The sequence below is a fragment of the Acanthochromis polyacanthus genome, chromosome 11 (genome assembly GCF_021347895.1).
Source record: "Acanthochromis polyacanthus isolate Apoly-LR-REF ecotype Palm Island chromosome 11, KAUST_Apoly_ChrSc, whole genome shotgun sequence".
Taxonomy (NCBI): Eukaryota; Metazoa; Chordata; class Actinopteri; family Pomacentridae; genus Acanthochromis; species Acanthochromis polyacanthus.
Genome location: NC_067123.1, coordinates 701375 through 726574, shown reverse-complemented (window position 1 = coordinate 726574; position 25200 = coordinate 701375). Strand labels below are relative to the sequence as shown.

Here is a 25200-nt window from a genome sequence, read left to right as displayed (position 1 = left end):
TATTAACGAACCTAACAACACTCAACAATATACTGGGATAATACTTGCTTTTCTGTAAAGACCAGCCTATTGTTAGTATCCAAATATTAGTAATGTATAATGAATTCTACTAAGCATCTGACCAGTTATTTAACTTGTTCATTTCTTCATCTGTCCTGACAGACTCACAGGGAAGACTGGAGGAGGAGAGTAAACTCCAATGAATTCTGTCAAAGCCGTTTATTGAGTCTGTTTTGCAATTATTAAGCCTTTGCAACTAACCCAAGTTGGAAACTGTTGTCTGTCCACTTTCATTTTCTGTGCAGTATTGTGCAAAAAATGTAGACAATTTAAATGTTTAGTCTCTTATTAAACATCCAAAACTATCAGAGAGGCGTCCATGTGCTCCAGCAGAACAAGGAGTAAAGAACAATCTTCAATAAACAGCTGTCTCAAGAAGGAACCAGCAAGAAGAACAAGGAACCTGCATCAGACGCGATGGTGTTGCAGTTACCAGAGACTGAAACATGAGGACAGAAATAAGAACAGAGCTGCAACATTCTCCATTTCTGCAACTTATAAATCTATAATGTTGATAAGCTGCTGATTATGAGTGAATTCAAACAGTAAATCCACAAACAGCTTTTCTTCCTCAAACATCTGATTTCAACAACTAACTCTATGTGTTAAGAACTCATAATTTTACTCACAACTGCGAACTAGAAACAACATATCGCTGCAACTTTGTGGCCACACTACATAGAGAAACACTATGACCACAGATACCTGAAAATATACAACTCTAAAAGCAATGCTTGATTAAAAAATGCTGTTTGTTTATAGTGTTTATTTGATGAAGATCATAGCACAGAAGTGTCCAAACTTTTTCCAAAGAAGACCAGATTTGATCATGTGAAAATGGCCGAGGGCCAACCCTCCTGTGTGACATTTTTTCAATCATTAAAGTTGAATGCCAGTGCACTGTCTGATAAAAATTTCTGTTTTTATTGACATATATATGGGAATGCCAATAAATGGAAGCAATCCAAGCGTAACCAGGTCTTAACAAAATCATATTGAACTTCAATCTCTTCCTATCCCAAATTTCATCAGACCTCCTGTGATTCAAGATGTCCATCTAGTTATTTGAATTTTTTTTTTTGTCAACTTTGATTGGCCATAACCCCCATTTCTACTAACATATAAAAGCTTTCTAGGCATTGGTAGTGTCATCCAGATCATATTCTCACCACAACATCAAATAGATCCTATGTTTGAGAGATATATTTTTCCTATTCTTTCAAAAATCCACTTGTTTGCAAATTTTGAACAGTGCCTGAATCTAAGAGATCTTAAGCACAAAACTGAGGCTTGTGCACCAGTATTTGCTGCATTCTCTCTTTTTGCCAGAAACTTCTGAACACATATGGACATCTAGAAGTGGCATCTTGGTTCAATTTCCAACTTGCAAGAGATTCATTGATATTTTCCATTCGGTGAAAAATTATGAAAATATTGAAATTTTGGCAAAAAGAAACGCTCACCAGCTGTTAGTTTGACATGCCAAAGATCATTCCTACAAAGATTCAAGAGATTCTGAGGCGGTCAAGCAACTGGTCTCCTCTAATCTCATTTAGTTGATGTGGAATGACCCAGAAAGGAGATAAATATTTTAACAGTTTTGTTTACTACATAATTCCATTCATTCTTTCATAGTTTTGATGTATTAACTTACAATGTAGGAAATAAGCAAAAACCTTCAGAAGAGAAGGTGTTCCATAGTCCAGTATGTCACACCTACAGGTACAAAACAACAACATTACAATACATAAGGTGTCATAAGTCCAAGTGCATATATTTAGAAATGTGGTTTTGACCAGCACAAAACAAATTTTAAAAAGGCAACATGTAAATTCTGAGTCTCAACCCGATGCTGTGTTTCGGTTTGGCAAGTCAAACTGTCAGATACTGACAACTTTGAGATGAGACTCAGAAATCAACCTTTTAACTCTATTGCACCTTCAAAACGCTGACAAACAGGCCCGGACTGGCAAACGGGAGAGGCGGGACTTTTCCCGGTGGCCTGCCTCCTTATTGGCCTGCCTGGACAGGCCAGCCACGGACTGGCAGGCCAATGAAAAAAAGTTGATCGGCTTTTTGGCACACAGGCCAGAGACAGCGAGACAGCAGCGCTCGAAGCCTTACAGAGTACACGCCCACCCTCCTGTCACTCACACAAAGCAAGTGCTCTGAGCTCTAAATCAGAAGGATAGGGATTGGTCAAAGTGATATTTTCTTTAGAAGAAACGTGCCATGATTGGTTAGTTGCTTTATGGCCCGTCCCTTCATATCGAGAACAGGGAAGCATGCACTGCAGAGCGGTGATATGAGAGTGAGGCTAGAGAGTGGAAGGAGCGAAGATTATGGAGCACCCTTAAGTTTACAAACGGTCGGTTCTTCTCACAAATACATCATCAGATTTCAAAGGCCAAAATATAATAAAACAGCACTAACGCCACTTTATTTTTGGGACCCAAGTCCAACCCATGAGTAAGTGACTACAGGGATGGATGTGCAAAACTAAATAATTGTATTTTATTGAGGATATTGGATGTATACTGTATTGCTTGTTGTCGACTTAAGATTGTTTCTCTTGAAGCCATGTTTATTTTAAATACTATCACTTTATTTTTTTTCTATATTATTTTTTCCAATTCTTTTAGTTTAGCTATGTTTAGCTGAAATGTGCCACCTGCTGAACTTATTTATTTGGATCACAGCAGGGGGCCTGATCTCACTAAAGTTTGTGTGATTTTGATCCACCTTGTCTGTTTCATTTGATCATTATTGCAGTGTTTTTGAAAACTGATAAATACTTAGTGCAATATTGATGACCATTAAACAATATTTGTAGAGAAATGAATCAAATAATTATTACACCTTTGTTCTTACATGGTGATGGAAATGTAATGCTCATTTTAATGCACATATGATGAGTCTGGCCCAAATAAGCTCCACAGGTGTCAGGTGGGTTGCAGGAAGCCTGAAAATGTTTGAGACCCCCTCTTCAGGTAGGATAGGCAGTTGACTTACAATTTTCAGTTATAAAATGAACATTGGTGTTTGCATATACTATTAGCTATGACCAGCTGACATCTAAATGATTTGCTGACAAAATAATATATATATTTTTTTAATTCCACATGTCATATAAATAATAGGAAAAGGAAAACATTGGAAAAATTGGTGAGGACAGTGAAGAGATTACAGAAGAGAAAAGTACTGGACTGTATGGCGCTGTCGTTATGGTTGTGTTTAATAGACTTACTGTCTGTTTAGTAGTGTTGTAATTGCTATAATATAACTGTAAAAGGCATATTTTTGGAAGGAAAAAAAACAAAATTTTGGTGCATTATCCCACGTGACACAACCCTTGCAGTGGCGGAAGTGGCCTGACTGATTGGAAATCTCCCGGCCTGAATTTCTTTCCCAGTCCGGCCCTGCTGACAAATGAGTATTTATTAAACTCAGATGACCAAAACAGGTAACTTACTGGCACTCAGGTGGAGGATGATACTGAGATCTGGATTGCAGTACACAAGCCAGGTCTGGTTTAAAGGCAGTGGCTGAGAAATATCATGCAGGTGAGTCACTCAGTCTTCTCAAGCAGTTCTAGTTGAAGTTCAGAACAGAAAATGTCTGCTCACATAAATATGTGGAGCCAAACAAGCGTAGCATTTTCTTTGCAAATATTTGAATCTCTGGGCACCTGTCTTTATCCAGCTGCTGGTAAAAGTTCATGACACACTCTTTGATAAACTCACTCTCTGCAACAAGTTTGCCGTGTTTAGCATTAGATTTGCCTTTGAGGGATTTTCATTTGAAACACCGTTACTATAAAGCTAAGACAGCTTCCATTTGCTTCACTTTGTCACTCATAACTTGTCACATGCTTATTTTGATTGGTCTAGTCCCTTTACATTGAATTCCTGATACATGGCAGCGGTATCTTGGCAAACTGGGAAAACACCATCATTTTGCATTTCAGTGAAGAAATATTGCAATTACCACCTGTCCTGGAAGTGGCGGCTCTCAGTCAACTTTCTTGTTTTTTGTTTTCTTTTTTTAAAAAATCTTTAAAAATTTTTTTTTTTAAATTTAAGGAATCGGCTGGAAAGAGTTACTGGGGTCACAAACAGGGTCACAGGTGGCAAAAGAGTGCTGCTGACATTATTTGGTGGCATAAAAAATTACGTCTTGTACCCGAGTGATATGCACATTCTGTTCTACAGTGCTGGCCAACCACAAATGACACATTTTACGTTATGGTCCCTGTTCTTCTCCGACCTTCTCCCTTCTTTCTCCCTCCTTGTTCCTGTCTGTCATCATCTCTCTATTCTTACTCTCTGTGGTCTCTCTCTAATATCCCTCTCCCTCACTTCTCCCATGTCTTCCCTCTCTCCTTGTCTTGTATCACTGGCTCCCTCTCTCTGGGCCTTTTACAAACCGCCCCCAACACACTCCCACTCCGTGATGGAGTGCACTCTGTGACGGAGTCACACTCGCAGCTGAATGAAGTTCACTTCATCAGGGTGTAGGGCATAAATACAGCTTTGGGACAAACTTCCCTCTCTCAGGCGTAAAGCAGAAGTGGATGTTGCCATGTTGCCATGGATTCGCAGCGGCATCTTGCGGGAGCGGCAGAGAGGCAAAGAAAAAAAGAAACTAAAACAAAGAAAAGACAAAAGAAACTTACTCCCACTCCCATGCTTCTTTGGCAGCATTTCTTTTTTTTATTGAAGAGCTTTCCATGTTTCACTCTCGCTTGAATAAATTCTTTACTTTTTGTGACAGTCCCTGTAAATATAAAACACTTACTAAAATAAACACGAACTGTTTTCTGAACAAATGCAAGGCAGGCCTTAATCAATGACACGTAACATCTAAAGTTGTGAAAATCTGCATGACAATCATTAAATATTTGTGTTAGTTTGACAGTGTTTGTGCAGGCACATGCGTGGAACTTACATTTGTATGTTGCTTCCTCCATGGCGGACACAATTCGACGCTACACATGTTCAGCGAGTCGGCATCCGTGCAGACTCGCTTGTGGAGGGTTTTATAGCCCACTACCCCTCCCCGCGCATCGGTTTGGGATGGCCCTTAATGTGGCGGACCCTCCGCGAGGACGCGCAAATGGAGGGGTAGTGGATAGGGGGCGGTTTGGAAAAGGCCCTCTGTCTGCATTTCTCCGTCTCTCTTGTTTCTCTGCTTCCTGAATGTTCCACCTGCCTGCAGTCTGGCTGCATCCATATCTCCACCCTCTGGACTTGCAGACTGAGCCCTCGCGGACTTCAGTCATACGTAATGTGACGTCTTTACCGTCATCACGTAAAGTCTGCAAGAGCGGGAGTCTACAGCATTATGAATGGAGCTAATAGACAGACTTGGAGTCCGTTTCAGTCGTTTCCGTGACACTGTTTGAAGAACTATCATGTATACGCTATAATATTAATTAATTTGGGTATTGCTTACATTGGAGGACTTGCTTTCGTCCTTTTTCCACCATTATTTTTCTCAGCTCAGGATTTCAGCTTCAGACTGCACAGCTTTTATAGGCCAGACGCAATAAAAAAATCAAAAAATTTAAACGTCACGTCCGTATTGCAATGAATTGTGGGTAATCAAACTGGTGAAGTCTGCACCCCAAGCAGACTCTCTGGAAGTCCGCTTGAGGCCCCTTGTGGACTGGATGAATTGTGGATTTGGACAGCCCTCAGCACTCCCGGACTTCCCGTGAATGCGCCAGCAAAGTCCACGAGTTCGCAAGTGCGGTGAAGTCCAGAGATTTAGATTCAGCCTGTGAGTGCAGCACTGTCAATCAGCTGCTGTAATTAGCTCACACTCGTCACCTATTTGCAATTCCACCTCCCAGTATATAAGCCAGTTCTGTCTTTCACTCCCTGTTGGGCCATAGACTTCTGTATCATCTCTCAACATCACAGTTTTATGGACTTAACTCTGCCCCTGTACTCCTGCTGGTTCATGTTTGGTTCCCCACCTGGACTTACTTTCCCCCTTCTTTGGATTTTGACCTGTCTTGTCCTCTCTGAGCCTGCAGTAACTCCGTCTTCCGTTCCACCAGCCCCCGGATAGTGATGGGCAGGTGAAGCCTCATGAAGCACTGAGGCTTTCCATACAATTCTGCCATAAAAGATTTGAAGCTTCAAGGCTTTAGTGACAGTGACATCTGGTGGTCATCTTAAGCCATAGCAACTTGTCAAGAGAGTGACTGAAGCACTGACTGTTTCAATCCATGTCAGCAATAAAAGTTCAGAAAAGACTGTGTGGTCATTCATGTGCTTTGTTCATTTATACTAAACTGATTATATCATCAATACACATTAAATGAATGATGCTTGTTAGACACTTAGAAGTACAATTGAGTTCTTTGTTTAAAGAAGTTATTTTTTTTCAAAAATAAACATTTGGTTTATTTTTTTGGAAAAAACAAACAAACTAAGAAACAACCAAAAACTAATATGCAGACACACTCACCCAAACTCTCTCACACACTCTCACACATTCCAGATGAAACTATAGAATAGATCTAAATGACAGAATATTAAGTTTTAAATGTTGGTTCAGGGGCTGCACAGTGGAGTGGTTAGCACTTTCCCCTTGCAGCAAGAAGATCCCTGGTTCGAATCCCGGGGTGGGCCTGGGATCTTTCTGCATGGAGTTTGCATGTTCTCCCTGTGCATACGTGGGTTTTCTCCGGGTACTCTGGCTTCCTCCCACAGTCCAAAAATATGCTAAGGTTAACTGACAACTCTAAATTGCCCCTTAGTGTGAATGTAAGAGTGATTGTTTGTCTGTATATGTAGCCCTGTGACAGATTGGCGACCTGTCCAGGGTGTCCCCTGCCTTCGCCCGAGTCAGCTGAGATAGGCTCCAGCACCCCCCGTGACCCTAATGAGGATAAAGCGGTGTATAGAGAATGGATGGATGGATGTTGGTTCAGGTTCATTTGGAGCTATAAGCTTTTATTAAATTATTTTTTTGGCCTTTATTGATAGGTGCAGTGGAGACAGGCAGGAACAAAGGGAGAAGAGTTGGAAGACATGCAGCAAAGGGCCGTGGGCTGGAATTGAACCCAGGCTGCTGCATCAGGGACCAGCCCCTGTGTGGGGGTCACCCACTTAACCTGTTGATACGAGATTCTTTCTGCTTTCCAATTGATCACATATTATTCATTTGGACACATTTTTAGCCGACTGTCAGGATTTCTCAGTGCAGAGTCACTGATTTGATGGGCATGATTGTCACCATGTCTGGAGTGTCTCAGCATGGATGATGTGTTGTTGCTGTAAGAAAACTGCTGTGTTTAGAGCAAACACTGCACCTACAAATAATTGTGATTTTGAGACCCATTTAAAAATGAAAATTACAGTTCAGAAATTACAACATAAAATGTGCATAAGAAGCATTCTACCTTATTTGCTGGCATAAGATCAAAATGATCCTAAACCTATGAAAGCTGTTTACTTCTTGTGGTTCAAGTTGCTATGCAAATCTCCAAAATACACCAGATTCACTCTCCAAACCTCTATCTCCTCACAACCTGACATTTTTGAAGAATGATGATGCATCTTATATGGCTTGTATAGCACCAAATAACTCAGAACTGTCAAACCTGCGTCAAGCTGTCATTGGCTCCGGACGCATTGAAACGTTCTGAGCCGATGAAGCACTTCAAAACGTTCTGAAGCAACAAAACGTGAAGTGAAGCAGAGATGGCATCCCGAAGCTTTGAACGTCATCAGTCACGTGACAGTGGGGTTTTGATACAAGCTCTGGCTCTGCTTCAGGAAGAGTGACACAAGCTCCAAAGCCTCGGTATCATTTGCCCATCACTACCCCCGGATTCCCTGAGCCTGCTTTCCTGCCCCTTCTGTCTAGTGTTTTCCTGTTGTGAGTATTCACTTTTATTGCGTTGGTTTTGAGTTTATTTCATCAGGATTTCACATTACAGTCGTCTAGCGAATGGACCCACTATATAACCGCTGCGGTCACGTCAGCCGTCTTTCGTTTTCGTGTGGTCAAGCCAGCCGCTCCAAGATCTTATGTGCGCTCCTCGTACAGACATTATGGCAAACACACAGAAACAAGTGGAAAAGTCAGTGTAACTTGCAAAAGCGCCGAAAAACTTCCGGTTTTCAAAATAAAACGAGTGAGTAAAAGAGGTGTGTGTCACAGAGCAGGCTTAGCTCTACTATCCTATGTTGGATTTGAGCCAAAAAATCACATGACCTGGGAGCTATTGAGCTGAAATAACAAAATTTACAGTTAAATATTAATATAAAATATACAAACTAACCAAAAGGAATAAAAAATGGTGTGTCTTCATCACCCTTTACATTCCTGTTAATCAACATTGGTTTGGAGCCTGTGGGTCACATGACCTGAGAGCTATTGAGCTAAAATGCTAATACTTACTGTAAAATAATAATAATAAATTCATTAAGCATTCAAATGCAATAAAAAGTGGTGTGTCTGATCACCTTTTACCATCCTGTCAATCCTCATTGATTTGGAGTCTCTCGGTCACATGACCTGGGAGCTATTGAGCTAAAATGCTAATATTTACTGTAAAAAATTATATAAAATCTATTAATTGTCCAAATAGAATAAAAAAGTGGTGTGTCTTGATCAGTCTGTGTCATACTATAATCCTGAATACATCTGGAGTCTCTAGGTCTCATGACCTGAGAGCTATTGAGCTAAAATGCTAATATTTAATGTAAAAAAAAAAGAGAAATCGATTAAGTATCCAAATGGAATAAAAAGTGGTGTGTCTTGCTCAGTCTGTGTCCTACTATAATCCCAAATACAATTGAAGTTTGTAGGTGACATGACCTGGGAGCTATTGAGCTAAGATGCTAATATTTATTGTATTTTTTTTTTATTAAATTCATTAAGTATCCAGATGGAATAAAAAGTGGTGTGTCTTCATCAGTTTGTGTCATACTATAATCCTGCATAGATTTGGAGTCTTTGGGTCACATGACCTGGGAGCTATTGAGCTAAAATGGTAATATTTACATTATGACTGATATCAAAAATTCCTAAAAAATAGTGTCCAAATGTAATAAAAAGAAATGTGTGTGATAGACAAGGCTTAAGTGTTGAATTAGAGCCAATAGGTCACATGATCAGGGAGATACTGATCTGTAATGTTGATATTCACAGCATAAAATACATGAATAATTATTAAAAAATGTTAATTGTGTCCAAAAGTTATAAAAAGATACATGTGATAGACCATGCTTAAATCTCCCATCCTGTGTTGATCTTGAATCAAAAGGTCACATGACCTTTGAGTTATTGAGCTCCAATGCTCATATTTACATTATGACCGGTATTAGAAATTCATAAAAATTAGTGTTGTAAAGCAATAAAAATAGGTGTGTTGCATATAACAAGCTTCTTAAAAAAAAAAAAAACACACACACACACCCAGCCCTCTGAGTCTTGTTTTCTTTCTTTAACAGCAGTAACCAACTCAGAGCACATTTGGAGAACAAATAATGGGAAAACATAATAAAATTACAAAACAAACAAAATTCACATCTTTTTAGCAAAGGTCACAGTTCCATTTCCCTGCTCTTGCTTTTTTCAGTTTCTCTTCCTCCAAACCCAGGCATTCCTCATGGTACCACCTTTCGCAGGTGTCACACTGTATCTGTAAAATGAAGTAAGCAAAGACAATAACAGTACCAGATTCCCAGCAATTCCATCCTAGTTTGCCACAGGGAGTCATTTCTGGTTGTATACAAAGTCAACATGTTCACTCATTATCATAGCACTTTTAATATGCACTTAATAATCAACTTGTGTATTTTTAGGGCTTATTTATCCTGCTTAAATTTTAAAGTTTGCCATTTTGAAATGTGAGACAGCATACAAAATTAAGAGATTTTATATAATTTTTTACAGTAAATATTAGCATTTCAGCTCAATAGCTCTCAGGTCATGTGACCTAGAGACTCCAAATGTATTCAGCATTATAGTATGACACAGACTGATCAAGACATACCACTTTTTTATTCTATTTGGACAATTAATAGATTTTGTATAATTTTTTACAATAAATATTAGCATTTTAGCTCAATAGCTCCCAGGTCATGTGACCTAGAGACTCCAAATCAATGCTGATTGACAGGATGGTAAAGGGTGATCAAGACACACCACTTTTTATTCCATTTGGATACTCAATAGATTTTTTTTTTTTTTTTACATTAAATATTAGCATTTTAGCTGAATAGCTCTCAGGTCATGTGACCTAAAAACTTCAAATATATTTGGGATTATAGTAGGACACAGACTGAGCAAGACACACCACTTTTTTATTATATTTGGATACTTAATAGATTGTATATAATTTTTTTACAGTAAATATTAGCATTTTAGCGCAATCAGGTCATGTGACCCAGAGACTCCAAATCTATGTAGGAATATTGTATGACACAGACTGATCAAGACACACCACTTTTTATTCCATTTGGATACTTAATGAATTTAATATTTTTTTTACATTAAGTATTAGCATTTTAGCGCAATAGTTCCCAGGTCATGTGACCGAGAGACTCCAAATCTATTAGGATTGACAGGATGGTAAAGGGTGATCAAGACACACCACTTTTTATTCCATTTGGATACCTAATACATTTTATATAATTTTTTTACATTAAATATTAGCATTTTAGCTCAATAGCTCAGAGGTCATGTGACCTAGAGACTCCAAATGTATTTGGGATTATAGTAGGACACAGAGTGATGAAAACACACCACTTTTTATTCCATTTGGACAATTAATAAATTTTATATAATTTTATAGTTATATAATTTTATGCTTATAGTAGAGCTAAACCTGCTCTATGACCAGGCGTAAACTAACCGTGACGTCACCCGTTGGTTTCAACGCCGAGAAAATGAAGCCCGGATTTTGCTACTTCCTGGTCGCCGTTTTGGATTTTTTGGAGCCAGTGACGTAAAAAGCGTCATCAAACAGGCTGGACCGAAGAGCAACTAGGGGCAGGATTGGCTGAGAACTCTCTTATCCCGCCCACGTTTTACCGCAGAGGCTTCTGTTGCTGTCTATCAAGTATAGCCACGCCCCCTGGCTCCGCCAACTTTAACGATTTATTTAAAATTCAGTATTGATTTATTTTAAGATCGGCCACCTGATCTCTCATTTTGACCATGAAAACTAACGGGGGGGAAATCCTGAGCTGTAGAAAATCAGTCTATCAAATTTTATTTTTTCCAAAAATGAATTGGGGTCTATGGAGAAAAAGCTTTTTGGAGCCAGCCCTAGAGGACGGTGTGATATTGCAAGTTTTTGACACTTCCGGGTTGGCTTCAATTCTGGAGCCAGATGCTACATCCATTATATATACAGTCTATGTCTATGACACACACTTCTTTTACTCACTCGTTTTATTTTGAAAACCGGAAGTTTTACGGCGCTTTTGTAAGTTACGCTGACTTTTCCACTTGTTTCTGTGCGTTTGCCATAAAGTCTGTACGAGGAGCGCACATAAGATCTTGGAGCGGCCGGCTTGACCACACGAAAACGAAAGACGGCTGACGTGACCGCAGTATAGAACCACACAGGCCAAAATAACTATTCTGCACCATTTGGGAGTTTTATACACAGTAACTGTGCCTTTTAACTTTGATTTGTTTCATATTTGTTTGTAATATTCATCGAAGTGCTTTGGTATGTGTGGATTAATGCGTTGCTTTTGTAGGCTCAGTTATCTGTGGACTCATCTATTGACTGAAACCAGCTTGAGAGACTGTTGTTTGAGTATGTCTAATTAGAGACACTTTTGGATAGAACATTTTAAAATAACTATACAATGTGTATTTGAAATGTTTCTTGCTAGGCATTTATTTTTTGTCGTTTTTGTGGTTGCTGACCAGCCTGAGGAATAAATCAATATAAAAAACACATCTGTATGATTACATCGGCCGCCCTAGTTACATTCTTAAGAAGGCTCTGTGTAATTACTGTGACTTCAGTGAAAGATACGCCCCACTTTCACTATCTCGTTCTGATTATTGGACTGGATTTCTTTACTTTCAGAACTTCCAGATACAAAATGAAGAAACTATTGGCTTTACTCTTCTTCTGTCACGTTGCATCTTCAGGTAAGATCTCAGAGTAACTGTTAACTGTTACTGCTTTCTGGTGCTGTCTTTTGTTTGTTCAGTTAATGTCTGCAAAACACCTGATGCTTTGAATTTCACTTCACTTTTTAAAGTCTGACAAGTGTATTAGCACAGGTTCAGCCTGACATGTATCTGTTATTGATGCTATCTTTATATCGCCCTTAAATCGGTGCATTCATGACGTCATACTTGCAGCAGCTGTCATGACAGAGACTAAGAGGATACAGTCAGTGAGGTGGAGATAAGGGTCTGTTTAATAGTTTGTTGGTCAGCCTGTTTCTGAAGAAGACAGTGATGCCTCACAATAAAGAAGTTTTCAGTATTGTCATATAAATTTAAATAAGCCTTCACTGATCACGAGCACTCTTATTTCTCAAAAACTCCTGAAATAGAAAATGTAAATAGAACAATGCAATTACTACTTTGACTTAAGACATATTGCTGGACTTCAATAAATCTCAAATTCTCATGTCTTCAAGTCTCTTTGAATATTGCATTAATACAATTCAAGACACTGAGTTGTCTTAATGCCATGCTGGCTTGTTTTTAGCTCTAGGCTGTTTTTGAGGTTATGGTTTGATATTGCAATGTGTGACTTCTGGTGCATGACAGGTTTGTTCAGCCAGCCTGTTTCTACCATCTGTGCTGTGTGGATGGGCTCATTTTCCTGAAGCAACAGCAGCCAGCTTGATGCTTTCCTTTCTTTGTCTGTGTTTGCTTAAAGTATCTGTTTTTGTGGACAGTGATGTAAGGTTTTGTAGTAATTCAAATTCGAAATGGGAGTTATTCCCCTTGTTTCCGAGTGAGGCCGGGTACTTGCTGAAGTACCTGCGCATGATGGTACAGATGAAGTGCTCAATTTTACATCTGGATGGATTATCTGGGGGCTTAATGAGCTGAACATCTGATACAGGCCATCCTGACAAGAGTGGAAGAGGATACTCCATCCATCCATCCATCCTCTATACACCGCTTTATCCTCACTAGGGGGGTGCTGGAGCCTATCCCAGCTGACTCGGGCGAAGGCAGAGGACACCCTGCAGTGTTTCCCCTGGGTTGAAATGGCTGTGAGGTGGTGGGGTGTAGGTAAGGGCCATTCTGGCACAATTTGGAGCACATTTTGTTGTATTTGTAGCCATTTCCAAAAACTAAATTAAATAAAATTTTCATGTTTCTTTTCTAAAAATTAGTGGCAGGCAGAAAATATGACAAATATAAACCCACTTGTCCTTGCGATCAAAACATATCAACTAGTCCAGTCTATTATATTCTGGTCAGATTTCCACAAGCCATTCCAAAATGCCACATCAGTTCTTATTACAAATTTGAAAAAGATGATAAAGGACTTGAATCTGGAATCAGGTGGTGACTTTTACTTTTTTTCTAAAAACAACTACATGTTAGGTACCAAATTCCCACTTCATTTTTATTTATAATAAAAAGGTTATGTCATGACCTTCATTTTACTTAAAAATGTGAAAGAAAACTTCAACTCTGGGTTAACAGCTGGTTTTCTGAAGGAGCTAGTTCTGTTTTCAAAACCGTTACCTTTTTGAACAAAGAAATAACTTCTTTAGAATACCAGTTGTTAACCTTGTGTCACGAACTGGGCTGGGGGACCAGAGCAGAGAACCACACTACCAGGGCTGGCTGAGTGCAAATGGTTTATTGTGTGGGGTGAAGATGGTGGCTAGGTGGGGGAAAACCAGGGCGTAGGAGCGGGGAGCTTCGGGCAGGAGTGGGGGATCCAGGCAGGAGTGGGGGTCCAGGCAGGAGTGGGGGGTCCAGGCAGGAGTGGGGGGTCCAGGCAGGAGTGGGGGGTCCAGGCAGGAGTGGGGGGTCCAGGCAGGAGTGGGGGGTCCAGGCAGGAGTGGGGGTTCCAGGCAGGAGTGGGGGTCCAGGCAGGAGTGGGGGTTCCAGGCAGGAGTGGGGGTTCCCGGGCAGCCGAACTAAACAAAAGCAAGAGAAAACAAGTCAAGAACACGGCGGAACTTAAAACAGAAAATACTGAAGGCGGCTAGAGAGCGAACCGAACTGTATCGTTTCTTGTTCAATACTCTGGCAGGGAGTGGAAGATTGAGCCGGTCTTTATTGCAGTGGTGAGTCATTAGTGAGATGGTTGTCAGCTGCCCGGGAAACGTGGAGGGAGTTGATTGCCTGAGTGGAGTCAGCTGGAGAAGCTAGACTCCACTCAGGCACCGAGCTGCAGGGGAAAGACAGGAAAGGGGAGCAGATGAAAATAGACAGGCCAGGCAGGGCAGAGGAACAGATGAGACAGGTGGGGCAGAGGAGCGGATGAGGGACAGGCAGGGCAGAGAAGCGGATGAGGGACAGGCAGGGCAGAGAAGCGGATGAGGGACAGGCAGGGCAGAGGAAACAGGAGAGGGGGGAGAAGAGCAAGTGGGAAAAGGGATATTTTGGGAATGTCAGGTGGGAAGGATGGGGGTGAGGAGGGAGCCCTGACAGCACCCCCCCCTCAATGGGCGCCTCCTGGCGCCCTACGGAACCAGCCGGGGCGAGAACCCACGGCCACCAAGGGCAGCCAGGAGCCCCACAGGGGAAACTAGAAGGACCCACAGGGGAAACTAGAAGGGCCCACAGGGGAAACTAGAAGGGCCCACAGGGGAAACTAGAAGGGCCCACAGGGGAAACTAGACTGGGCAGGACTGAACTGAGGGCAGGACTGGGCAGGACTGAACTGAGGGCAGGACTGGGCAGGACTGAACTGAGGGCAGGGAAGGGCCGGACTGGACTGAGTGAAGGGAAGGGAAGGGCCGGACTGGACTGAGGGAAGGGAAGGGAAGGGCCGGACTGGACTGAGGGAAGGGAAGGGAAGGGCCGGACTGGACTGAGGGAAGGGAAGGGAAGGGCCGGACTGGACTGAGGGAAGGGAAGGGAAGGGCCGGACTGGACTGAGGGAAGGGAAGGGAAGGGCCGGACTGGACTGAGTGAAGGGAAGGGCCGGACTGGACTGAGGGAAGGGAAGGGCCGGACAGGACTGAGTGAAGGGAAGGGCCGGACAGGACTGAGTGAAGGGAAGGGCCGGACAGGACTGAGTGAAGGGAAGGGCCGGACAGGACTGAGTGAAGGGAAGGGCCGGACAGGACTGAGTGAAGGGAAGGGAAGGGCCGGACAGGACTGAAGGGAAGGGAAGGGAAGGGCCGGACAGGACTGAAGGGAAGGGAAGGGAAGGGCCGGACAGGACTGAAGGGAAGGGAAGGGAAGGGCCGGACAGGACTGAAGGGAAGGGCCGGACAGGACTGAGTGAAGGGAAGGGAAGGGCCGGACAGGACTGAGTGAAGGGAAGGGAAGGGCCGGACAGGACTGAGTGAGGGGAAGGGAAGGGCCGGACAGGACTGAGTGAGGGGAAGGGAAGGGCCGGACAGGACTGAGTGAGGGAAGGGCCGGACAGAACTAGCAGGGCAGTAGCTCTGGGGGTCGGCCCGAAGGCTCAACTGGCCGAGGATGGATAGGGCGGAGGGTCCGTTCCGGTGGACGGCCCGGGGGTCCGGCTGGCCGTGGATGGGCAGGACGGAGTGTCCGTTCCGGTGGGCGGCCCGGTCGAGGCTTGGCAAGCCAGAGGGTCCGTTCCGGTGGGCGGCCCGGGGGTCGGGCTGGCCGTGGATGGGCAGGACGGAGTGTCCGTTCCGGTGGGCGGCCTGGTCGAGGCTGGGCAAGCCAGAGGGTCCGTTCCGGTGGGCGGCCCGGTAGCGGTAGAAGCCGAGGCCGGACGGGCCGGAGGGACCGCTTCGGAGGGAGGCCTGGAGGCGGGGCCGGCCGAAGCTGGACTCGCCGGAGGGTCCTCCTCTTAGGACGGCCTGGGGCCCAGACAGACATGCGGGGCCGGCTCAGGGACTGGGCAGGTAGGGACCGGACAGACAGGCGGGGCCGCTCCGGCGGACGGCCCGGGGGCCGGACAGACAGGCGGGGCCGCTCCGGCGGACGGCCCGGGGGCTGGGCAGGTGGGGACCGGACAGACAGGCGGGGCCGCTCCGGCGGACGGCCCAGGGACTGGGCAGGTGGGGGCCGGACAGACAGGCGGGGCCGCTCCGGCGGACGGCCCAGGGACTGGGCAGGTGGGGGCCAGACAGACAGGCGGGGCCGCTCCGGCGGACGGCCCGGGGGCCGGACAGACAGGCGGGGCCGCTCCGGCGGACGGCCCGGGGGCCGGACAGACAGGCGGGGCCGCTCCGGCGGACGGCCCGGGGGCCGGACAGACAGGCGGGGCCGCTCCGGCGGACGGCCCGGGGGCCGGACAGACAGGCGGGGCCGCTCCGGCGGACGGCCCGGGGGCCGGACAGACAGGCGGGGCCGCTCCGGCGGACGGCCCGGGGACTGGGCAGGTGGGGGCCGGACAGACAGGCGGGGCCGCTCCGGCGGACGGCCCGGGGGCCGGACAGACAGGCGGGGCCGCTCCGGCGGACGGCCCGGGGGCCGGACAGACAGGCGGGGCCGCTCCGGCGGACGGCCCGGGGGCCGGACAGACAGGCGGGGCCGCTCCGGCGGACGGCCCGGGGGCCGGACAGACAGGCGGGGCCGCTCCGGCGGACGGCCCGGGGGCCGGACAGACAGGCGGGGCCGCTCCGGCGGACGGCCCGGGGGCCGGACAGACAGGCGGGGCCGCTCCGGCGGACGGCCCGGGGGCCGGACAGACAGGCGGGGCCGCTCCGGCGGACGGCTCCGGGGGCCGGACAGACAGGCGGGGCCGCTCCGGCGGACGGCTCCGGGGGCCGGACAGGGCAGAGGGGCCGCTCCGGCGGACGGCCCCGGGGGCCGGACAGGGCAGAGGGGCCGCTCCGGCGGACGGCCCCGGGGGCCGGACAGGGCAGAGGGGCCGCTCCGGCGGACGGCCCGGGGGGCCGGACAGGGCAGAGGGGCCGCTCCGGCGGACGGCCCGGGGGCCGGACAGGGCAGAGGGGCCGCTCCGGCGGACGGCCCGGGGGCCGGACAGGGCAGAGGGGCCCCTCCGGGGGCGGAGCCGGGTCCGGTGGCCCCTCCGGGGGCGGAGCCGGGTCCGGTGGCCCCTCCGGGGGCGGAGCCGGGTCCGGTGGCCCCTCCGGGGGCGGCGCAGGATCCGGGGGCGGCGCAGGATCCGGGGGCGGAGCCGGGAGCCCCTCCGGGGGCGGAGCCGGGAGCCCCTCCGGGGGCGGAGCCGGGAGCCCCTCCGGGGGCGGAGCCGGGAGCCCCTCCGGGGGCGGAGCCGGGTCCAGGGGCAGGTCTGGAGGGGAGGCCTTAAGCCCTTCGACGACTGCCGAAATCCTGGGGGCCGGAGGCGGTGCGTCGACCACCGCGGGAACTGGAGGCGGTGCGTCGACCACCGCGGGAACTGGAGGCGGTGCGTCGACCACCGCGGGAACTGGAGGCGGTGCGTCGACCACCGCGGGAACTGGAGGCGGTGCGTCGACCACCGCGGGAACTGGAGGCGGTGCGTCGACCACCGCGGGAACTGGAGGCGGTGCGTCGACCACCGCGGGAACTGGAGGCGGTGCGTCGACCACCGCGGGAACTGGAGGCGGTGCGTCGACCACCGCGGGAACTGGAGGCGGAGCGTCGACCACCGCGGGAACTGGAGGCGGAGCGTCGACCACCGCGGGAACTGGAGGCGGAGCGTCGACCACCGCGGGAACTGGAGGCGGTGCGTCGACCACCGCGGGAACTGAAGGCGGGTGGCTGCCATGGGGGAGTGCGATGGAGCTGTCCAGGAAGTCCCGTAGTTCCTGGGGTAGGCGGCAGGCTAGCTCGGGCCTCTGGGCAGCTAACCTGCGCGCCAAGATTGCTGAGCTCTCCCTCCCAGTCTCCCTCCACTCCCACCAGAGGTCGCTTATGGCATAAAAGAAAATGCTGTTTTCCTTGCAGGAAAAGAAAAAAACATAGCACGAACCTTCATCCTGGGCCGGCACCTGGCTCAGGGATACCGAGGACTGGATCGGGGTCCGGTTCTGGGGAGCTGGGGTCGGGGTCCGGTTCTGGGGAGCAGAGGTCGGGGTCCGGTTCTGGGGAGCAGAGGTCGGGGTCGGGGTCCGGTTCTGGGGAGTAGAGGTCGGGGTCGGGGTCCGGTTCTGGGGAGCAGAGGTGAGAAAGATGGCTCCTGTGTGGATTGGAGACGGAGGGCTGGAGTCATTCATTGACATGGTGGCTGGGGAAGGACTGACGGTGACCAGACGAGGAGCAGAGCAGAGGGATTCCACTTACGGGGACGGCGAGGGTTGTGAAGGGGAGAGGATGGGTCCAACCCCGGTAGTGGGCTCTCTGGGTCCGTTTTGTGGCCAGAGTATTCTGTCACGAACTGGGCTGGGGGACCAGAGCAGAGAACCACACTACCAGGGCTGGCTGAGTGCAAATGGTTTATTGTGTGGGGTGAAGATGGTGGCTAGGTGGGGGAAAACCAGGGCGTAGGAGCGGGGAGCTTCGGGCAGGAGTGGGGGATCCAGGCAGGAGTGGGGGTCCAGGCAGGAGTGGGGGGTCCAGGCAGGAGTGGGGGGTCCAGGCAGGAGTGGGGGGTCCAGGCAGGAGTGGGGGGTCCAGGCAGGAGTGGGGGGTCCAGGCAGGAGTGGGGGATCCAGGCAGGAGTGGGGGATCCAGGCAGGAGTGGGGGATCCAGGCAGGAGTGGGGGATCCAGGCAGGAGTGGGGGATCCAGGCAGGAGTGGGGGATCCAGGCAGGAGTGGGGGTTCCAGGCAGGAGTGGGGGTTCCAGGCAGGAGTGGGGGTTCCAGGCAGGAGTGGAGGTTCCAGGCAGGAGTGGGGGTCCAGGCAGGAGTGGGGGTTCCAGGCAGGAGTGGGGGTTCCCGGGCAGCCGAACTAAACAAAAGCAAGAGAAAACAAGTCAAGAACACGGCGGAACTTAAAACAGAAAATACTGAAGGCGGCTAGAGAGCGAACCGAACTGTATCGTTTCTTGTTCAATACTCTGGCAGGGAGTGGAAGATTGAGCCGGTCTTTATTGCAGTGGTGAGTCATTAGTGAGATGGTTGTCAGCTGCCCGGGAAACGTGGAGGGAGTTGATTGCCTGAGTGGAGTCAGCTGGAGAAGCTAGACTCCACTCAGGCACCGAGCTGCAGGGGAAAGACAGGAAAGGGGAGCAGATGAAAATAGACAGGCCAGGCAGGGCAGAGGAACAGATGAGACAGGTGGGGCAGAGGAGCGGATGAGGGACAGGCAGGGCAGAGAAGCGGATGAGGGACAGGCAGGGCAGAGAAGCGGATGAGGGACAGGCAGGGCAGAGGAAACAGGAGAGGGGGGAGAAGAGCAAGTGGGAAAAGGGATATTTTGGGAATGTCAGGTGGGAAGGATGGGGGTGAGGAGGGAGCCCTGACACCTTGAGTTAGAATACATAATTTTGCACTGTGATATGTGTCAGGCAGCTGAATTAAAGACTTTAAGTAAACATTCTTGAAAACACAAACACCAAATTTGAACACATGCTCTCTTTATTACATGAGGCAAATCAAATATAAATGGGGATTAATGTTGATCAATCTAAGCTTTCCATGGGTGTATAGTGTTTCTATAATCGCGTTGGCAGTGTCGATCTATTTTGAAAAATGCTTTTGCAGATATCAAAACGGCCCGCCCGCGGGCCGCTGAACCATTGAAATTACAGAATTTGTTTTGCCATTGAATGATATAATTTCGGGCACTCTATAAATCATTTTATCAAAAGAAATTAGGAACTTTATATTCCGTTGAAATCATTTGTCTTGTTCATAAGAACGGGTTTTGTCGTGCCTAAATGTTTTAATGGGAGCCATTTTTGCAGTCACTGTCAATTCGTATCGCCGCGGACAACAAAACAGTAAGCAAACTCAGTAAAGGAAGAGAGATCGATGCCTACACTGCGTTGCTCACTTTATTTTGATGACATGCAATAGTTTTGATACTTAATTTGACATATGTCTGTGATACACACCTGCTTTTAGCCCCGAAAAACGAAACCATGGAGTGCTGCCGCTTCTTGTACGCAACGGGGATGTGCCTTGCTGTCTTCAGCCACGGTGAGAAAAGGCTGCCATTCTGGATTGTTGATTTCAGCGGCAAATATACTGGACTTATGTGTCAATGCTTTCTAATATTTAGCATTACTTTCTTTTTTTTTTTGGCGCAGACCAAATTGTAATGTGGCGGTGGCCTATACCAGCGTGGCGGCCCGCCTCATCGGTCATGTAGGAGGGGAAACACTGCCCTGGACAGGTCGCCAGTCTGTCGCAGGGCTACATATACAGACAGACAATCACACTCACATTCACACCTACGGGCAATTTTAGAGTAATCATTTAACCTCGGCATATTTTTGGACTGTGGGAGGAAGCCGGAGTACCCAGAGAAAACCCACGCATGCACAGGGAGAACATGCAAACTCCATGCAGAAAGATCCCAGGCCCAGGCTGGGATTTGAACCGGGGATGGAAGAGGATACTATTTTTTTTAAATTTTATTTAATGTCATTCCACATGAGCACATCTCTGTTGAACACATATATGATAAGAGGAATAGTATAGGAATGGGTCTTTAAAATATTCTCGTGTTTTTTTTTCTAGTCCGTTGTGATTTAATAGATTTAAAAATGTAAAAATGAAGAGACAATAAAACTCAAAACCTGAAAGCCTTCTTTTCCCTTCAGCGAAACACTCCTTGATGTATTTCATCACTGCAACTTCTGGAGTCCCAGACTCCCCGGAGGTTATGGGTTCTGCACTGGTTGATGAATTTCTGGTGGGTTACTGTGACAGCAACATGAAGACAGCTGAGATCAAACATGACTGGGCGAGAAAGTTCATGAAAGAAAACCCAGAACACCTGGAGCATTACGTTAACGAATGCTATGAAAACCAACTCTTCTTCACAGCCACCATTGACAGCTTGATGAAACGCTTCAACCAAAGTGGAGGTAAGATTTTTAAAATGTTTTCACTACTGAAATGTGTTGTCCCTCTGTTGGAAGATACTGCACTAAATATCAGCCTTTCTTCAGTGTTTTTTAGAACAAGGCTTAATGATTTGCTTCCACTGCTACTACGTCTGTGAAGCTAAAATCTGCCCAACTCAAAACATTTGCAGGCAGAAAAGCTGGTAGCTTTATGAAATTATTTACGGATAAATTGAGTTTTCTACTAGAATTTTACTTGTAGGCAGGGCCGGCCCTAGGACTTTGGTGGCCCTAAGCAAGATTTTTTTTGTGGCCCCAAAACATGCACAGGGCAACTACCAAATCACGTGCACAGCTTGTAATTGGGTTAAAACACACATGCACATGATTAACAGCAAATATTCAGCCCACTCCTGAACTTCTTTTTTGGAGCCATCATGCCATCTCTAGTGCTACTGCTTTTCCATCTGTGGCTTCTCCAGACCAGTGTAATCGATCAAGTTTGAAACGGTGCCGTGGTGTCACAGTAGCCTAACTTACGCACGAAGCATGGAGTCACCAACTGACTGCTGGTTTATTTTTTCTTTCCTGTATTTTTCCCGTATAGTTTTCTAATAAGCCTGTTTAAATTGATATGTTACCATGATGACTTATGCTTCATTGGAATAAAGACAGGCATGGGCGTAACCACCATCTCAGAAGTGAGGGGGACAAATTTTTCAGAGCGATTTATCATTCTCTCACATTTAATTGCACCGTCCTTAGTGGCTAAAGAACCACATAATCCCTAACAGCCACAGTACAATACCAGGGGACCAACTAGGCTAGTTCTTTAAACTATAAAGTATAAAACTTTAAACTATAAAATCTAAAGTTTTAGTGGCCAAACTCTAGTTGAGTTGACAACAATGTCCCTTGAATATCTACTGGACGAGTAGCCAAAGGTGCCAAACACTGAACATGAAATCATCAGTACTGCCTGGTTTCTCCCTGCAATAGATATCTTATTTTCAGGAAGTTATAATCTCTCCTTACCTGTAAAGACCCTACATCCTTGTCCCTGCTGCTGGCCTCTGATCCATCTCCTCCCTGACTCTGCTCTTTCTGTTATGGCAATAAACATAAAAAAAATGTGGTAAGAAAATTTCTGAAATAGCATTAGGAAGAGTAAAAATTGCAGTAGAATTTAACCTCAAAATCACTTTAACCCATAGATACATATTTTTTTCTCAGCCACTTAGATATTTTTTTTCACCTCTGCAGACCCTGCATGGTCAACATTACTGCTGGCCGCTGCCTCTGGTCCATCTCCTGCCTGACTCTGCTCTTTGTTATGGAAATAATCATTAAAAAAAATCTGAAAATCAAAATTCTGAGATAGAATTAGAAAGAAGTAGAAGCAGTAAAAATAGTTGTAAATTTATGCCATAGATAGCCTTTTCTTTTTTCTCCTCCCTGACTCTCCTCTTTTGGGACCAAAAGACTTAAATACATGGAGAGCAATTGTGAGCACATCTTCTGCCCAGAAATGAAAGAGGACTGGGTTTATTCCAAGAATAAACTAATTAGCAAGTAATGTAACAGAGGCAACCACATTTAAATTATTGTTAACTAGCTTAACATATTGATATATTGCCACGTTTTACCTTGTCATCATTTAGCTAACAAGTCTAACATTGTTTGCATCCAACAAGGTCACACAACTTACACGGTTTGTTTGGAAAGAACTGTGTAAAGTTTTTTGCTTCTTGCTGGCTCTGGTTGGTTTGCTAAACATTACTCCAGACGCACGTTCAGCACTGCTCAGCACAGCAGCACGTCTCCTGTGGAACACCTGCGTTAGCATGCGCTCATGGTGCATTCAAAGACGGCTCGGGAAAACACGTTACTGGATGCTAATAACGGGTTTAGCTGTTGTAACGGCTGAAAAAAGTGCGGGGGGACAGAGGGGACAGATGTGGAAAGTGCGGGGGACATGTCCCACGCGTACCCCGCGTCCGTTACGCCCATAAAGACAGGGACAAAATGCGAATCACACACTTATTGTGGTGTGGCCCCCTCAAGTGGATGTGGCTATAAACAACGGCATAGAGTGTTTATGCCAGCCGCCGGCCCTGCTTGTAGGCACATCATTTGATTATTCCCCATTGAGTTCTCCTGCAATCATTAAATCCTGGACAGCCAGTTTCTCACAATATCTTTATTTACTGACATTTCATATGAGAGTTTCCTGGACATTACAGTAGCTTGATGGAATTGCCTAAAGTCCAGTAATGGCTTCTCTCTGTTGCCTTTGATTTAGAGAAATTCTTGTAAGATTGTGAGCTACACATCAGATGTGTTCTCAGTTTAAAGCTCCTCATTGTACTTCAGTCTGATGCCCCTTTCTGTTCCACATCAGTTGTACTCTTAGATCTTGTTTTATTTGTCATTTGTCTGCTTGTCTCTGAAGGTAACATTACCTTTAAGTGTTGTCTGTACATTTTCTAATCCTGCCAAAGTCACCAAACCTAGACTGTGCTAAGTTATGGATTACATTAGATTTATTTCCATTCTCTTGAGAATTCCTGAAGTGTCTTAGTTTGGCTGCAGGTTTGTGTCTCTTTTCATCTGCTATCATCTAACAAAACCTTCTGATCCTGGAATTTGAGGAGGTCTGCTTTCAATCCAGGCTTTCCTCCTTCATGGCAGCTGTGAGACAGTTGAATTTAAATTCAAGCAGCTCTGCTTTGCTTTGCTTTGGTTGCTCACGACTGAAAGTATGTTGGTGCTCTAATTTTATGGGCTCCTTCCCAGTGGGATCAACCCAGTCATTGTGCACCTCTGCCTGTCTAGAGCCATCCATTCCATATTCTGGGTGGTTGGTTTCAGCCTCCTGATGACATCCCTGCATTCTGCAATAGGTCTCAGTGACAATATGTACTATTATTAGGAATTCACTCTCAGTTTCCCATCATTCTGTGCTTCTGTCTCACTTTGATCCCTCCACAATTTTAGGATGATGATTGTCTGTGAGTTGCAACAGCTGCTGTAATCTCCTCTGTGTCAGTAATCAGTGTGTCTGTGGTAAAGCAGTGAGGCTAATAATTGTCCAGAATGTGTAATATATGATAAATGCATCTGTTGTACATGTTGGTCATTGTTCATCTGCACGTTCACCCTGTTAGACCAAAGAACAGCTGACACACAGGGTCAAAACAGGGGAAAAAACACAAACATATGCATTGTTAAAACATAAAAATGGATGAAATCCTCACAAAATGGGAACATTGTGGCAAAGTTAGATCATTGCATATGTACATCAAGATGGATGTGCAAATGCAGTATACTGTATATTTTTATGTTACTATTATGAGGCGTATAAATGTAAATGTGCGAACATTTGCTGATATTGCAGAATAGCCTGTTTGGTCAGCAACCAACAAACAATTTTAAACTGCAAATACCCCTTGAATTAAAGATTCACTGCAGATAACACACAATTCAGTTGTACATTCAGTATTACTCACAAAAACTGTGTATCTCTGAGGTCTAACACACACACTGAAGGTGTTTCCTGCCTGTTCGTATTAAATGTAAAGTATTTTGTGATAACAATACAAAACAATAACCCTTTATTTACACTCACTGAGAAATTTTCATTGTTACAGCAGCAAACTGGATAATGCAAACATGTAACCAATGTGTTTTTCAGTGTGCAATCTCCTGAGAGCAGTGCAGGTTGTAGTTGGTTGTCAGTTAAAAGATTATTGAGATGACGTTTGTGTCCATGTCAGCCAGCCTTAACAGTAAACCAATAAAATCTCTCTCTGTGCCACAGGTGCTCACATCCTACAGCAATTGAGTGGCTGTGAATGGGATGATGAAACTGGAGAAATCAGGGCTTTTAATCAATATGGATATAATGGTGAAGACTTCATAGCGCTGGACCTGCAGACACTGACATGGACCGCTTCAAAACCACAGGCGTTCATCACCAAACTGAAATGGGACACAGAGAAAGCTAGACTAGATAGGAATAAATAGTACTACATGCACATGTACCCTGACTGGCTGAAGAAGTTTGTGCACTACGCGAGGAGTTCTCTGCTGAGAACAGGTAGAATTACACAACCT

At 46.2% G+C, this 25200-nt stretch overlaps 2 protein-coding genes and 1 long non-coding RNA gene across 11 annotated transcripts in view; all 3 read left to right on the top strand.

Moving 5' to 3' along the window:
* The window catches only part of LOC127535980 (major histocompatibility complex class I-related gene protein-like), a 106469-nt gene extending 105511 nt beyond the window's left edge, over positions 1-958 (top strand). For all 8 annotated transcript variants that reach the window (XM_051955040.1, XM_051955042.1, XM_051955039.1 and 5 more), the window contains one exon: positions 163-958. The gene's annotated coding sequence lies outside the window, so the exon portion shown is untranslated. The remainder of the gene's footprint in view (positions 1-162) is intronic.
* LOC110970679 (major histocompatibility complex class I-related gene protein-like) overlaps positions 1-25200 on the top strand; it is a 163681-nt gene that overhangs the window by 135398 nt on the left and 3083 nt on the right. The window lies entirely within an intron of this gene.
* LOC127535984 (uncharacterized) lies at positions 7838-20235 on the top strand. Its single transcript, XR_007944913.1, has 3 exons — positions 7838-7953; positions 12134-12198; positions 20138-20235. It is a non-coding gene; the product is annotated as an uncharacterized LOC127535984 (long non-coding RNA).